This window comes from Lemur catta, chromosome 8 (assembly GCF_020740605.2).
Source record: "Lemur catta isolate mLemCat1 chromosome 8, mLemCat1.pri, whole genome shotgun sequence".
Lineage (NCBI taxonomy): Eukaryota > Metazoa > Chordata > Mammalia > Primates > Lemuridae > Lemur > Lemur catta.
Window position 1 is genome coordinate 72,072,655 of NC_059135.1, and position 13,579 is coordinate 72,086,233.

At 38.2% G+C, this 13,579-nt stretch overlaps 1 non-coding gene across 1 annotated transcript; it reads left to right on the forward strand.

Moving 5' to 3' along the window:
- Positions 1-317: 317 nt before the first annotated feature.
- On the forward strand, positions 318-460 carry LOC123644298. The gene has a single exon (XR_006737105.1). It is a non-coding gene; the product is annotated as a U4 spliceosomal RNA (small nuclear RNA).
- Positions 461-13,579: the final 13,119 nt, after the last annotated feature.

The following is a 13,579-nucleotide window of genomic DNA, read 5'->3' on the forward strand; positions in this document are numbered from 1 at the left end:
ACTCCATTCAATTAATCAATGTCCTTTTGTTTCTGAAAAGCATTAGTTGATGCCTTAAGACTCTAAATAAACACTCATGGTTATTAGGCGGCTCTCTTATTCACCCCTGCTCTCACCAGGAGAATTATTTGCTTATCAGAACTTGGTTATGTTTATTCCCTGGTCCATTTATGACAGCTATTTTTGTTTTGTTATTACATAACTAAATCTTATAAGTAAACCTATTAAATATGCATTCAAAAAGAGAGTTGTTTGTGTGAGAACTAGGTCAAAGGCTTTGAAGAAACTTGATAAAGAGGTTTTAAAAAATGCCTTGAAGCTTTGTGCAGTGAGAGTATTATAGCCAAAGAGGTTTATCCCAGGCATGATTATTGCTAATTGAAAACGTTTCTCAATACTCCACTATAACAACTTGAAATATAGTCAGCTTTGGGAATTTTTTAAATTTTAAATTTTTAAAATTTTTTATCTTTGATTATTATCAGTATATAATAGTTGTATAGATTTATGGGGTACATGTGATGTTTTGACGCAAGTATACAATGTGAAATAATCAAATCAGGGTAATTGGGGTATCTATCACCTCAAGTATTAATATTTGTCATTTCTTTGTGTTAGGAACATTCCAATTCCACTTTTTTAGTGATTTTAAAATTTACAATAACTTATTGTTGACTATAGTCACCTGTTGTGCTATTAAATACTAGACACAATGGAGTATTATTCAACCATAAAAGAATGAAATCCTGTCATTTGCCCCAACATGGAGGGAACCTAAAGACATTGGCAATTTTTGATAATCTCTATGGAGACTAAACAAAAAATTATCTTGGATTAGGTACAATATTTATGAGGCAATGAACAGATTAAGAAAAACTCATAGAAATCTGGAAAGATTTTATGCTGAAAATTGTTTTTCAAATGTCCTTAAGTTCTTGCTCCACTTAAGAGAAACTGAAACTGGAAATTATAGACAATGCATCATGGGTGTGGTTTTGCAAGAAAGACAACGTACAATTCCAAGAGAATGGTCCATACTCAAGAGCAAGGCCTGGCTCTATAGCAAAAAGTTTGGCAAATTAATATGTATTTATATATTTTAATTTAAAAGAAAACATGTTTAATTATTATAGATAATTCTGGACATTTATTTGCATAAATAAAAATTTCAATGCCAGGTAAATGGGTTTCTACCATACTTAAAAGACTGTTAGGCTTTGAAATAACTGCCTCAGGTTGGAGGCCAGGCACTGCTGCTTACTGGTTGTGGCACCTGGGAAAATAACTTATTTATTTTTTATACCTATGAGGTTATTGGGAGGACTCAATGCAGTACTACATCAAAAGAAAGCCTGCTGCACAATGCCTGGCACATGGTAAAAACTGGCCACTGTTATTATTATGCTTTCCTGAATTCCATTCATCACCTAACTTAGTGTCTTGCACACAGCTGTTACTGAATACATGTTCATTACTTTTTAGGTAATGATAATTTATTCAGCAAATAATTATTAAGCATACTATTTTTCAAACACTAATATATGCTTAGAACACAGTCATGAATTAAGATATAGTTCACTGACCCCTTTGAGAAGCTTTTGCATTAGCCAGATATTAGGTTAGGAACTGCAATGAATTTATCCATCATTGATCTTGTCTTGTGGCCAAACACTAAGGTTAAAAAAATATGCTATTGATGATGATAGGTAAGCATCTAGCTGTTAGAGTTGCAGGGTTTTCGGAAATATTCATCCTTTTGTTCAGTAAACATTTATCAGGAAAATAGAGTCAAGGTAGGCAATAACAATTTGTAAAGTAATAACTATGCAGAAATGAAATATATCATGCGGGAGCATAGAAGAGGAAGAAAAATGACACCAAATATATGTAAAAATGCAACATATTTCTAAATACTTCTGCCGTATTTTACTCATACATAAATATAAAGAGTCTGCCCATAAAACTGCACATGATATCAAGTAGGATAAGCCCTTACAAGTTGATGAAAGTATGCGCTGTGGGTATAAGCATGGATTTTAAGTAAGACCAAGATTGGAGACCTAACTCTGCCACTGATTAGCTGTTTGACACTGGGAAAGCTACTAGATCTAATTGAAATTGTAAGCTACGGAGAGCAGTGCCCGTCAGGGTAACAGCTCTGAAGGTGACTATTACTATGACAGGTAAGAATCAGCACTATACTCAGGTTGCATGGCAAGAGCCAAAATGTGTCTCCCAGACCACAGGCAGCACAAACGCCTCTTGAAAATCCTTGTCGTAGAGTTTCATGGAGCTTGTGACTTGGCCCCGTGCCATGCTCCTGTGTTGACCCACTGAGTCAACCTCCAACAGGACAACTGTGCTTTTTCATCTGTCCTGTGTTTTAGTAAAATAGTTTCTGTACGGTGTATGGTTCAAGAAGTTAAACCCACTTAAAAACATCAACTCTGTATTTTCAAAGAAAGTCTTTTGATGTTTTTGTTGTTTACATATTTGCTTGTTCAGTTTTGTTCCATTTTGGGGATGTGAGGGGCCTCGATACTGGAGTGCAGGTTTCTTTTGACTTTGTGTCTGTTACTCCGCAGAACATACACAATTGTACACAGACCTCTCCGTAGCATAGTCAACTCCTCTGAATGCCTCCTACATAATTATCTAGAATATTTGATGATTATTGAAAGTTTTTGAGCTAAAATTCTTTCTCTGTGAATTAGCTATATATTCCAGCACCAACTTTAGATACCTTGTTCTACCAACAGAGTAGATGTCCAATAAGTATTTGTTGATTGAATATTTTGCTGAGCGATTGAACTCCAAGGCTTCATGCGATGTCCCTTATGCACAGCTGTGTAAACTCTATTGAGTGAAACTGAAGCCTGGCACATTCCAGGAGTGATAGCAATAAGTGAGCCAAGGACCTCATCTCTGACATATCGCCCACCAAACAGCCTTAACATCTTGCTGACATAAAAACAGCTTTAGGAGACTAAGAGCAGTATGACAAAAAACCAAAATCACTTTCTCAAAGGATTGAAAGAAAAGGAATAGTAAAAGTACCAAAATGTATGTTGTCTATTAATAATCAGGGAGTAGAGAGATCATTTTCAAAATGCAAGTAGTAGTAGAACTAATAGAATTAAGCACAATTATATAAAGTCCCCATGGTTTCAGCTTTATCAGTGTAACATTCCAAATCAACATGCTAGGAGGCTGATGTACTTAAATTAGACCCCTAGATATGCTTCTGAGTTTAACAAGCGACCTTATTTCTTTAGACAGACACACTGGGACAAGAAACAATTGCCCTGAAACAGCTAGTGTATGACAACTTTAACTATCTTTGCTCTCATCTGTACAACATAGTCATAATTGGAGGAAAACTGAAAATCACATCTCATCATATAATCTCTGATCATCCTTGCTCTACAAAATAATTTTGGAAAATTAGCATGCATGTTAGAGTTCTCAGAAAATCAACTGTTTTTCATTTCTGACTTGGAGATGATTAGCTATGTGTATAAATTGATTGATTGATTTTCCCACCTCCTCTCCATCCTAAGCATTTTCCAATTTAGGTCTAAACTCATCTTTGGCACTTATGTGTGGCAGAAAGGAACAGAAATGGAAGTCTATGTGCTCTCTGTTGCCTAAGCCCCAATAAGCAAGATGAAGTGACAGGAGAAGGAATACAACTAAACTCATGGCTTGCTGCAATGCTATTTCCTGCAGAGGTTTTGACACGGGGGCTCCCAAAATGCTGTCTCCTCCTCTGACCAATTTCTAGCTTTTTGACTGCTTCCATCAATTAGTGCCTAGTCAAAATCTTCAGATTGCTCTGTCTCTTACCTAGAGCCAGAAAGGAGTTAACTTGCAGAATAAAGGGAAGGAGGAAGAGATGGAAAAGAGGGTAGCTGTTCTGAATGCCATATTTTCACAGAAGTTGTCCAGAGCAGGAGAGTGAAGAGAGAAACCCCATTCCTTGTGCTTGTCCAGAGCCCTTGGCCTTCCTTTATGGAAATCACAACTGGGATGACTTTGTAGCGTCTGGAAGGTGGCGTTGGGGAGGAACACACCTTTGCATTCAGAAAGAACTCCTCCTATTCTCCTGCGCTCAACTCAGCACAAAGGCAGAAGCTGACATTCTGGGTCTCAATTCACGTTCTGTACCCCCCTCACCTTACACGCAGTTTAATTCAGGGTGCACTCAACTCCCACATTCTTAGGAAAGTACAGAGGGTGTTTTGTTTTCATTTTTTTTCCACTTTATCCATTACTAATCTCCCTTTCCCGTAGTCCATACGAAAGCAGATCTGAGAACCAGGCATTTTAGTTAAGCAATTTAAAAACTTGAGTGGAAAATATTTCAGCTCTGAAACTATGATTTAAAAATTTGCATGTCTTCCATGGATGGTGACTGGAGTGCATTCACAGCTGAAATAAAAAAGATTCTTCCTTCAGACACACACGCACACGAGCATACACACGCACACATGCACCCAAATGCAGTGGGGAACCTTTCTCTGTCCCTTATGCCCCTCTCCAAATTTATGGCTTTCTTACATGCTCTCCTTCCTAATCTTGCATGACTTTCACAGACCCTTAATTGAGCATGCTTGATGACCTAGGATTCCTCACGCCACCCAGCCGACAGCTCCCACATGCTGTAGCTGAAGAGAAGGTTATCCAGAGAATAGAATAGAAATATGCTAAGGCGTCATTGTGTTTGGGTTTTGAATGGAAATTCCCATACATGCCTTCAATATTCTAAGGATAATTAGTTAATTATAATGAGATGACATAAGCAATAGGAAAAGTAAAGTTTTTAATATGCATTATATTATTTTAAAACATGGAGAAAGACAGTTCTGATGAAATGAGTCTGGAAAACATCCTGTGTGTCTGTCTCTTCCAATGAGGAGTTTGGAGAGAGGTAGTTGGAAACAAGAACAGAAGATACTCTTACAGTAATTGAAATGTCATTCATTCATTTATTCACTGCACAATCATTCTTTTAACAACTTTGGGTTTTGATATCTGTTGTATGTCAGGCACCAGATTTGTCAGGACCAGGACTGGGGTGAGTAGTGTGAGATACCACAGTGCAAAATTTAAGCGGCTGCCAAAAAAATAATTAGTTAAGTAATATTTGGATGCAATATTTAAAAAAATAATGTAAAAATCCATGATGAACAAAATATCAAAATTTTAAATGAGGACAGGATAGGACAAGGCCAGAATTGGGGTAAGACAAATGAGATCAATTCATGCAAGTGCAAGGTTGGATTCTGTTTTCATTTAAAACATTGATATTCTGTTCAACATGAAAATTTTAATTTTTATTTTTAAAAATATTGCCTCAAAATATTATTTATCTTGATTGCTGAGTATCTAGTGCCCCCTTCAATTTTGCTCAAGGTTAGTGCCTCAATTATTTCACCCCAGTGTGGAGTCCTTTCTGAATCGCTCTTTCCTGAATTCTCCTCCCCAGGATCAATGGTGACAAGAGAGTTTCTCCACCGTAAAGCATCGCTAGTTATAGGGAATGTCACCGCAAAAAGGCTAACACCCTCTGATTTTTGTTCTTAACAACCTTTTTCTAAATTCCTCAGGTCAGATTCAACGGGAACAAAAGTCTGTTTCTATAGTAAAGCAAATTCTCTGTCTTCAGTTGTAAAGGAAAGTTCTGCTTCAGACGTACAGTCTTATTATAACCCTAAATATACTCACATACTTCACAGCATGTGTCTTGATTTTGAGTTAGGAAAATGTGTGCCACACTCAAAGCTTCTATTTCTTATACAAGGGACATTAGGCCATGTTTTTTACAAACTTAAATCCTTCTACACTAAACGTGTGCTTTCACTTAGGCAACCTGAGGTGGTCGAGAGCAGAATGGTGCTATTACTGTTCACACTCACCCTGCATTGGCACTCGTCCCCCTAGAGTTCCCACGCCTCTACATCCCAAATTCTAAACACGCCCTCTCCCTCCACCGGCCAAGTCAAGAACCATATAAACACTAACACTCAATAACATACTAATTTCAAAATAGAGCTTTGAGATGCAGCTCTGCTGCTAAAAGTTGAACCCTTAATTATTACAACTGCAAAATGAAGGTATTAACATTACAATAAATGAATTTTCAGGAACTGTCCAGCTCTACCACTCTGCTTGTAATACGGAATCTCTCAAGTGTTCCGGATATTTATGGTTGTCTGTTCTCACTACCTTCTTGCAAGAATTTTATCCTTTAAATGGAGCAAATTTTACATAGGTCTGACTAATCATAGCTGGGGAAGAATCCTATAAAGTGTGTGCTATTAACTGAGCACGTTATGTTCCAATAAGAGTTTTGCTAAGCAAATTAAGACTTCAAGTTTAAAAACTATTACATTGATGTCAGAGAAAGCTCCAGGAGGGCTAGATAAGTGTATTGATCCAGATGCATATTGAACCTCAGTGTCCCTGCTTCAATTTAAAAGGATAGAGAAACAATCCTGGCAAATAGCCCATTACTAAATATAGCCTTTGCATTTCCTCCTTTTTACCTAATTGTTTTTGCTAATACGACCAAAGTAACAAAACTTACTGTTAGAATTCCTCCCATTTCTAGCACTTGTGTTCCTATGATTCTGCAAAGCGTAACTGAAACTTCAAAATTAAAGTCACTTAATTTTAAGTCATTTAATTTGAGACTTAATACCTTGCTAAATTATTTTTCTCAAAATTAAAACCATCAGGGTGTGCACTCGTACCGTGACTACTTAAATGCAGGCTTTTGTAAATAAGGAACAACGCTTCCCAAGTGGTAAGTGGCTACTGCTTGCATACATATAATGTAAACACACCGTGAGGGCTTTGTTATTTGTCTCAGAAGAAAACCTTTTCCTTTTCCTTCTAAGTAAAACAATAAGACATATGATGCCATATTAAAATTTAAATAGAATGATAGCTGGTGGTGTACGATCCCTAGAGCCACCCATTTGGAAGCAGAAGATCCAGACACTCAATACTCAGCCCCAAGAGGAATGGCTCCAGGGACTTAGAGTTCTCAGAGCACAGCAGTGTGTTCTCACTGTACATTTCTAATTACTTAACTTGGGCTCTCCCACACTTATGAGGGGAAGATTGCCAAAGAGCAGAGAAATAGCCACCAGCCACGCATAGGAAAATCATTACCTTCCTAAGTAGAGTGCAATTTCTGTTACACCTGAGTTATATGGCTGCAGAGGGAAACAGACACATGTACAGGTATTACCAGTGTCTAAAATGTGCTATCCTTTTAAACATTTATAAGAGTTCTTTACTTAAGAAAAAACTTACTGCCATATTACAGTCCAAAGAGAAGCTAATAATCTATAAAACCTGTTACAATAAATGCTGGGAGCTGGAACGTATGCTTGGTAATTTCCTGGAATTTACTTTTCCAAAAATCTCTTTAAGAAATAAACCTTCCCTAAGCTGATCTCCTTCCTCACTCGGCTCAGTTAGGATATTCAGTTAGGAAAACCATTCTAGCTCAGCATAGCAAGGTCTCAGACTTGTCTTTATTACGTGAAACCTAAGAGCAGGTGACACCTTGTCTATTCATTTCAGTTGCATACAGTGGTGCTACTGTGTTATGACGTACAAAAGGACCCTTCCCCCCTTTCCCTTGGTGCTTTGATGGAAATAGCAAAATCCTCTAGGAAAAGGTTTTAATTTTTCAAATCTGATGTTCTGACCATAAAAATAGAAACCATGCTATTAAAAGATATTAATGACTGAAAACTAGTAGAACAATCAACATATCCACCACCTGAATTGTCTGTCTGGGAGAGCTCTGCTGAAGCTCTTATTCTGAGATATTTTAATCAAAGGCCAACAATGTCTCCAAAGTTTAAGAATATAAGGTGATTAGAAGTCTTCTCCTTTGACAAAGAAAAGTTAAGTCTGAAGGGCACTTCTAGCTATTTATATGCCTTCTCCTCTTCTTAAGATTTGTATCAAACATCAATATTATTTCTCAGATGAAGAGTAGAATCTCATCTGCAAATCAGTTTTTACTGTGAGATTTCAGTCAAATAAACATATTCAAGTCTGTGTTATTGTCCATAAATGGGCATAATAATATTTATCTCAGGATAATTGTGAGTAGAAAGCAGCAAACATTGAATAAAAGTTAGTAACCATCTCTTATCTTTAGCTTTTTCTTTGAGCTGATGCTATAGTTTAAAGGTATATCGCAAGATCTCAAAGAAAGGCCAAGGATATAATGTTAGCAAGCCTATCAGTCATGGTACTGTCAGGAAAACACAAATACCCTGAAAATTTCAAATAGAAGTGAGTTTAATACAAGAGACCCATTACAAAGATTTTGGTTGGTTGGAAGAGTACCGGGAGAAAGGAGTCCAGAAATAAGCATTTGCTCTTGAAGTTGCTGCTATCAATGCCATGGGAACTCATGGTCATCTGCCATCCCCACTACTGTCTCTTGCTATTCCCAGATCTGTGGACACTGCTGGAGGTCACAGTAACCCACAGTCACCTGCAAGTTTTAGCTACTGTCCATGCTGGAGCCAGAGGCACAAACACGTCCTTATATTTTTGTTCTTGCAACCCCACCGAAATGCTTCCTCCTGGCAGAACTTAATAGGAACTAGCCAGCACTAGAGTTTGGGAATACAGTCTCCAGGCTGCCAGCCCCTCAATACAGAGAAGAGCATGGAAGGAAAGGAGGGAATGGGCTGAGCACCAGCAGACATTATCTTGAAGAATAAATAATCATGTTAACTTGAGCACCAGGAAGCTGGCAATAATTCTGGTTCAAAAGGATGAACTATGATTATTTCCCTTCCCTTCCAAAATCCCATGGTAGTGTCACAAAAGATATAATGGAACTGAAAATGAGAAAGGAATCTGTGATAGTTAATTTTATGTGTCATCTTGACCAGGTCACAGGGTGCCCCGGTATTTGATTAGGCATTATTTTCTGTGTGTTTATTAGGGTATATTTGAGAGAGATTAACATTCGAATCAGTAGACTGAGTAAAGCAGATTTCCCTCCCTCATCTGGGTGGGCCTCATCCAATCTGTTGAGAGGCCAACTGGGACAGGTGAGTGAGAGAGAATTGGCTCTCTCTGTCTGACCATTTTTGGATTGGGACATAGGCTTGTCCTGTCTTAGGACTCTGACTTGGACTGGGACTGGGACTGGAACTTACACCATCAGCTCTCCTGGGTCTCCAAGTTGCTGACTGCAGATCTTGGCACTTCTCAGTCTCCATAATCACGTGAGGCAATTCCTTTAATATATTATATTCTACTGGTTCTCTTTCTCTGAAGAATCCAGACTAATACAGTATCCATCAGCAGATTAGAAATTTTGGTAAGTTCCTTGAAGAAAGAACGTAGCTAGAATCATATTGATGACTAGATCTCAATGGAGAAGACTGTAACCCAAAGATGCACCTGAGCCCATCATGCTGGGAGAGGCAGCTATCTTCTCTCCCAGGTGCCCAGCAGGTTCAGCTGATGCCAAAGCCAGAAAGCAGGGAGGGGCTGTAGTCAGGACAATTGCTAATGCAGTGTCCATGGAATAGTTTGGGTAAATTGTTCTTCACCAACTTCTGTACAAAAGAAAACAAATTGTTGTTCAAGAAAAGTATGGCCCAAATATGAAGCTAAATAAAATTTGACATGACTTTGTACCAATTACAGAGTATATAGCAAGAAACTCTCTATTGGACTTTGAAACTTAAAACATTGTTTTAAGCGAAGAGCTTAATTACACCAGATCACATTTCTTTTTCTATGCATGTAAACACACTATTCAGTTCTTGCAAACCAGTTCTATACTGGTTTTCAATCAATTTAAAGTAGAAAACTACATTACAGTTATGGAGCAGAATACACGAAATAAATCTTGGTGATGGAAAAGCAAAGATTGGGAGGGAGAGATGAGGAGAAGCAGGAGAAAATACTTTTAAAGAAATTTTGAAATTTTTGAAATTTTTAATACTCTTTTGCTATTTGATGTTTTTACCCTATGCACCTACTATAATTTTTGGAATAAAAATAAATGGATATAAGTTAATTTTCCTTTCAGTGGAGGAGGTGCGGAGGGATCCGCCTAGAAGCAGTCCCCTGCTATCCATCTCAGTGATTTTAGGAAGGTAGAGCAGCTACAAATGTAAACTGATAATATAGGAAAATGCCACTGCCTGATGAAATGGAACCAACAGCATAGATGCTACCAGGTGCACTGCACCTAAACAACCATTTGGGAGTGAAACCTTTACTAGAGAGTTGGCTGTTAAAGCAGCAAAGAGTTTTCAGTCTATTTTAACCCTTTTCCCTTCTCTTTCCAATGTTTAATTATATCACTTAAACTCAGAAAGAATTATTGGAAAGACAATCATGAAATTTTCTCAATAGGAAGTACTTCTCAGTTCCCTGTGGAAAAACATCACCATCCATCCATCCATCCATCCAAGGCATTATGCCTGACAAGGTTATATGGTCAAAGAGTCACTTTGCTTTTACACTAAGGAATAAATCAAGTTGGTAGCACTTTTCTCACTTATAGTTGAGCATGCACAATTTTGGGGGAAGTTCCCTTGTATTTTGTGTAAGTCTCTATTAGAAAGGTATTTGAAATGAAGTCCTAGCTTCTCAACCATGAGAAGCAGCCCTCAATGCACACTGAAGTTTCTGGCAATTGAACTCTGCTTCTGCCAGTCCCTAGGACCTTGCAATAGCTCGAATTCCTAAGATATTCACTTCTTAACTAATGCATAAGAAAATTGTGAGCAATCTCTCTCAAGTTCAGAATTGCCATGAGGCCCAAATGTCAGGGTCAAAATGCTAGGGCTCAACTGGCAAGTCAATGTGTCCTTCTTAATCACCTTCCTAGTCCCTTTGCCTTATTTCCTTTAGTTAAACCTTAGCTCAGCAAGTTCTTTTGGCAGTTTATAGTTCATCTAGATTGTTTATAATCTTCATATTTGCAAAAATATTCTCAGTCTCTTCTTTAAGATAAAAGACCACTACCTCCAATCTCACCAAGTTACTTTTCCCTAGATGATAGTGATCTTAATGTTTAGTTTTCCAACTAAGACTCAGAACCCAGAGCTCCCATCTTGAGTGGATCCTACTTGTCTGAAGTTCTCACACAAGTTTCTAAACCCATTAACAAAACTAACATGGTCAGAGAACCTTTGGAAATTCATGTACCATTTTGAAAAACAAAGCCTCTCTCTTTAAGAATGAAACAGCCCAAACCGCAGCCTATGTAAACCCATAAGCAAAATAATCTAATTGCCTGTGTGTGGAGAATGGCCAACTTCTGAGATACTTGGTGTTCCCACATGGTCAAGATTAATGTCAGTCCGTTCTGATTGGCTTCTCCTGTCCCCACGGGTGGAAGTGTGCTTGGAAACATGTTGGATGAAGAAATTTCCCAGTGTATCACAGTTACCAAGCCAGCTGTGCAAAGTCGTTTTTACCCGGATACAGTAGAAATATTACAGATTTCCAACAAGCTTAACTATCACATGTATCTTGTGAGCTCTGGGATCTGGGCCAGATTATAGAAAATATGGTGAGTTTTCTGGACAGAGGAAAGGGATGCTCCCGTGTGTCATAAAGAACTTTTTACTTTGAGACTCAGCAGTTCCAGCTTCTCATCAGCACAAACAGAAAACTCTTGGCCTTTGTTGTTTGTCAGAACATGCACGGCAATAACAATTAACCACAATGCTGAAGAATTAAGAGTTTGGGTTTCCATTTAATTTAATTTTCTGGTTGGCTTGGGATTAAACAAACAAAGAAACAAAAACACTTTACTTATTCAAACATGGGGAAAAGAAGAAAAGAAACTACATTCATTGAATATTGTGGCAAATATCTTGCTAGATTTTAAAAAAATGTTATTTATCTGTACTACAAGCCTATAAAGTCTGAATTAATTCTTTTTACAGTCTTTATAGAGGAGGAAACAGGAGGATATGATATATCCTCAGGAGGATATATCATAAGTTGCTCAAAACCACAAGGTTAGTGTTTGGAAAATGTAAAATTAAAACTCAAGTCAGTTTGCCTATAAAAGACTAGGTCCATGAGATATTTTTACAACATGAAATTTTATGTTCTTTTATGTGTAGTTTTAAAATAACTCACAGATTTGAATTTTTCTTGAGTCATTATTTTTGAGCATCTCTTAAGTGCTAATCTCTGGGCTCACTGTGAAAGATGGGAAGGTGAATTCTATCTATTATAATAATGCCTTTGAGAAACTTTCAGCAGACTAGTTATTACTTAATGATAAACGTGTGGAATACAGAGTCTTTATTTCCATGAAATAGCTGTTTTCATGGTACCATGGGGACAAGGTAGCAGACACTAATAGCTGGAGGTGGGTGGCATCAAAGCAAGCTTCAGCGAGAAGGGTTTCAGTTGAGTTTATCACTGAGAAAGGTCCCCAGGTGGGGAATGGCACGTGCAATCATAAGGAGACAGGGAAGTATATTGAAGTATGTGAGACTCTGCAAGCACTTCAGCACTGTTAGAACCAAGGGGACATGCAGGACACTTACGAAAAGTGAGCTTAGACATGAAAGGACAGAGCCATGGCTCATATCCAATGTTAGATGATCTGACTTGTACTGTGGGGGACATGGTGACAGAAAGCGGAAAGACGTTAGATTTGTGTTTTTCAATGATCTCCTCAAAATGGAGGGGGATGATTTAAAGTTACCTAAGACAGAGACTTCAAAAAAACTGGTAAAGGATTCTAAGCCTGCAAGTGCAGGAGGCTCCTGGTTTAAATGAGGACATTGCACATCTTTGGAGTCATCTGTAGGAGTCTCGGTTATCTTTGGAAAATGCTAGACAGGTGTAGAAGACAGATGATACTGGACTGAATCTCATTGTCTCCCAGGCATACTCTGAAAATTAAAATTAAAAAAAAAAATCTGGGCCGGGCGCGGTGGCTCATGCCTGTAATCCTAGCACTCTGGGAGGCCGAGGCGGGTGGATCACTCGAGGTCAGGAGTTCGAAACCAGCCTGAGCGAGACCCCGTCTCTACTAAAAATAGAAATAAATTATCTGGACAACTAAAAATATATATAGAAAAAATTAGCCGGGCATGGTGGCGCGTGCCTGTAGTCCCAGCTACTCGGGAGGGAGGCTGAGGCAGTAGGATAGCTTAAGCCCAGGAGTTTGAGGTTGCTGTGAGCTAGGCTGACGCCACGGCACTCACTCTAGCCCGGGCAACAAAGTGACACTCTGTCTCAAAAAAAAAAAAAAAAAATCTGTTATTGAGTGAGGTATCTATGAAATATGCTTTTCTAATAAGTGAGGAGTGCAGAAAAACTGTTGGAGTGTTTCCATTAATAAAAGTTTTACTGTGCATTTCAAAAGGATCAGTCACTGTTATTTCTCCTGATTCTGTCAGTCAAATCCCCCACAAAAGCGGATCTTACTCGTTATCTGCAATGTGTCCCTAACAGGAGGGTGAGTGGTTACAGAAGGATTTCTGGCAAGAAGCCCCCAAAAGCTTGCCACAACTTGATATTTCTTCGAAGACCTGTTTATTTA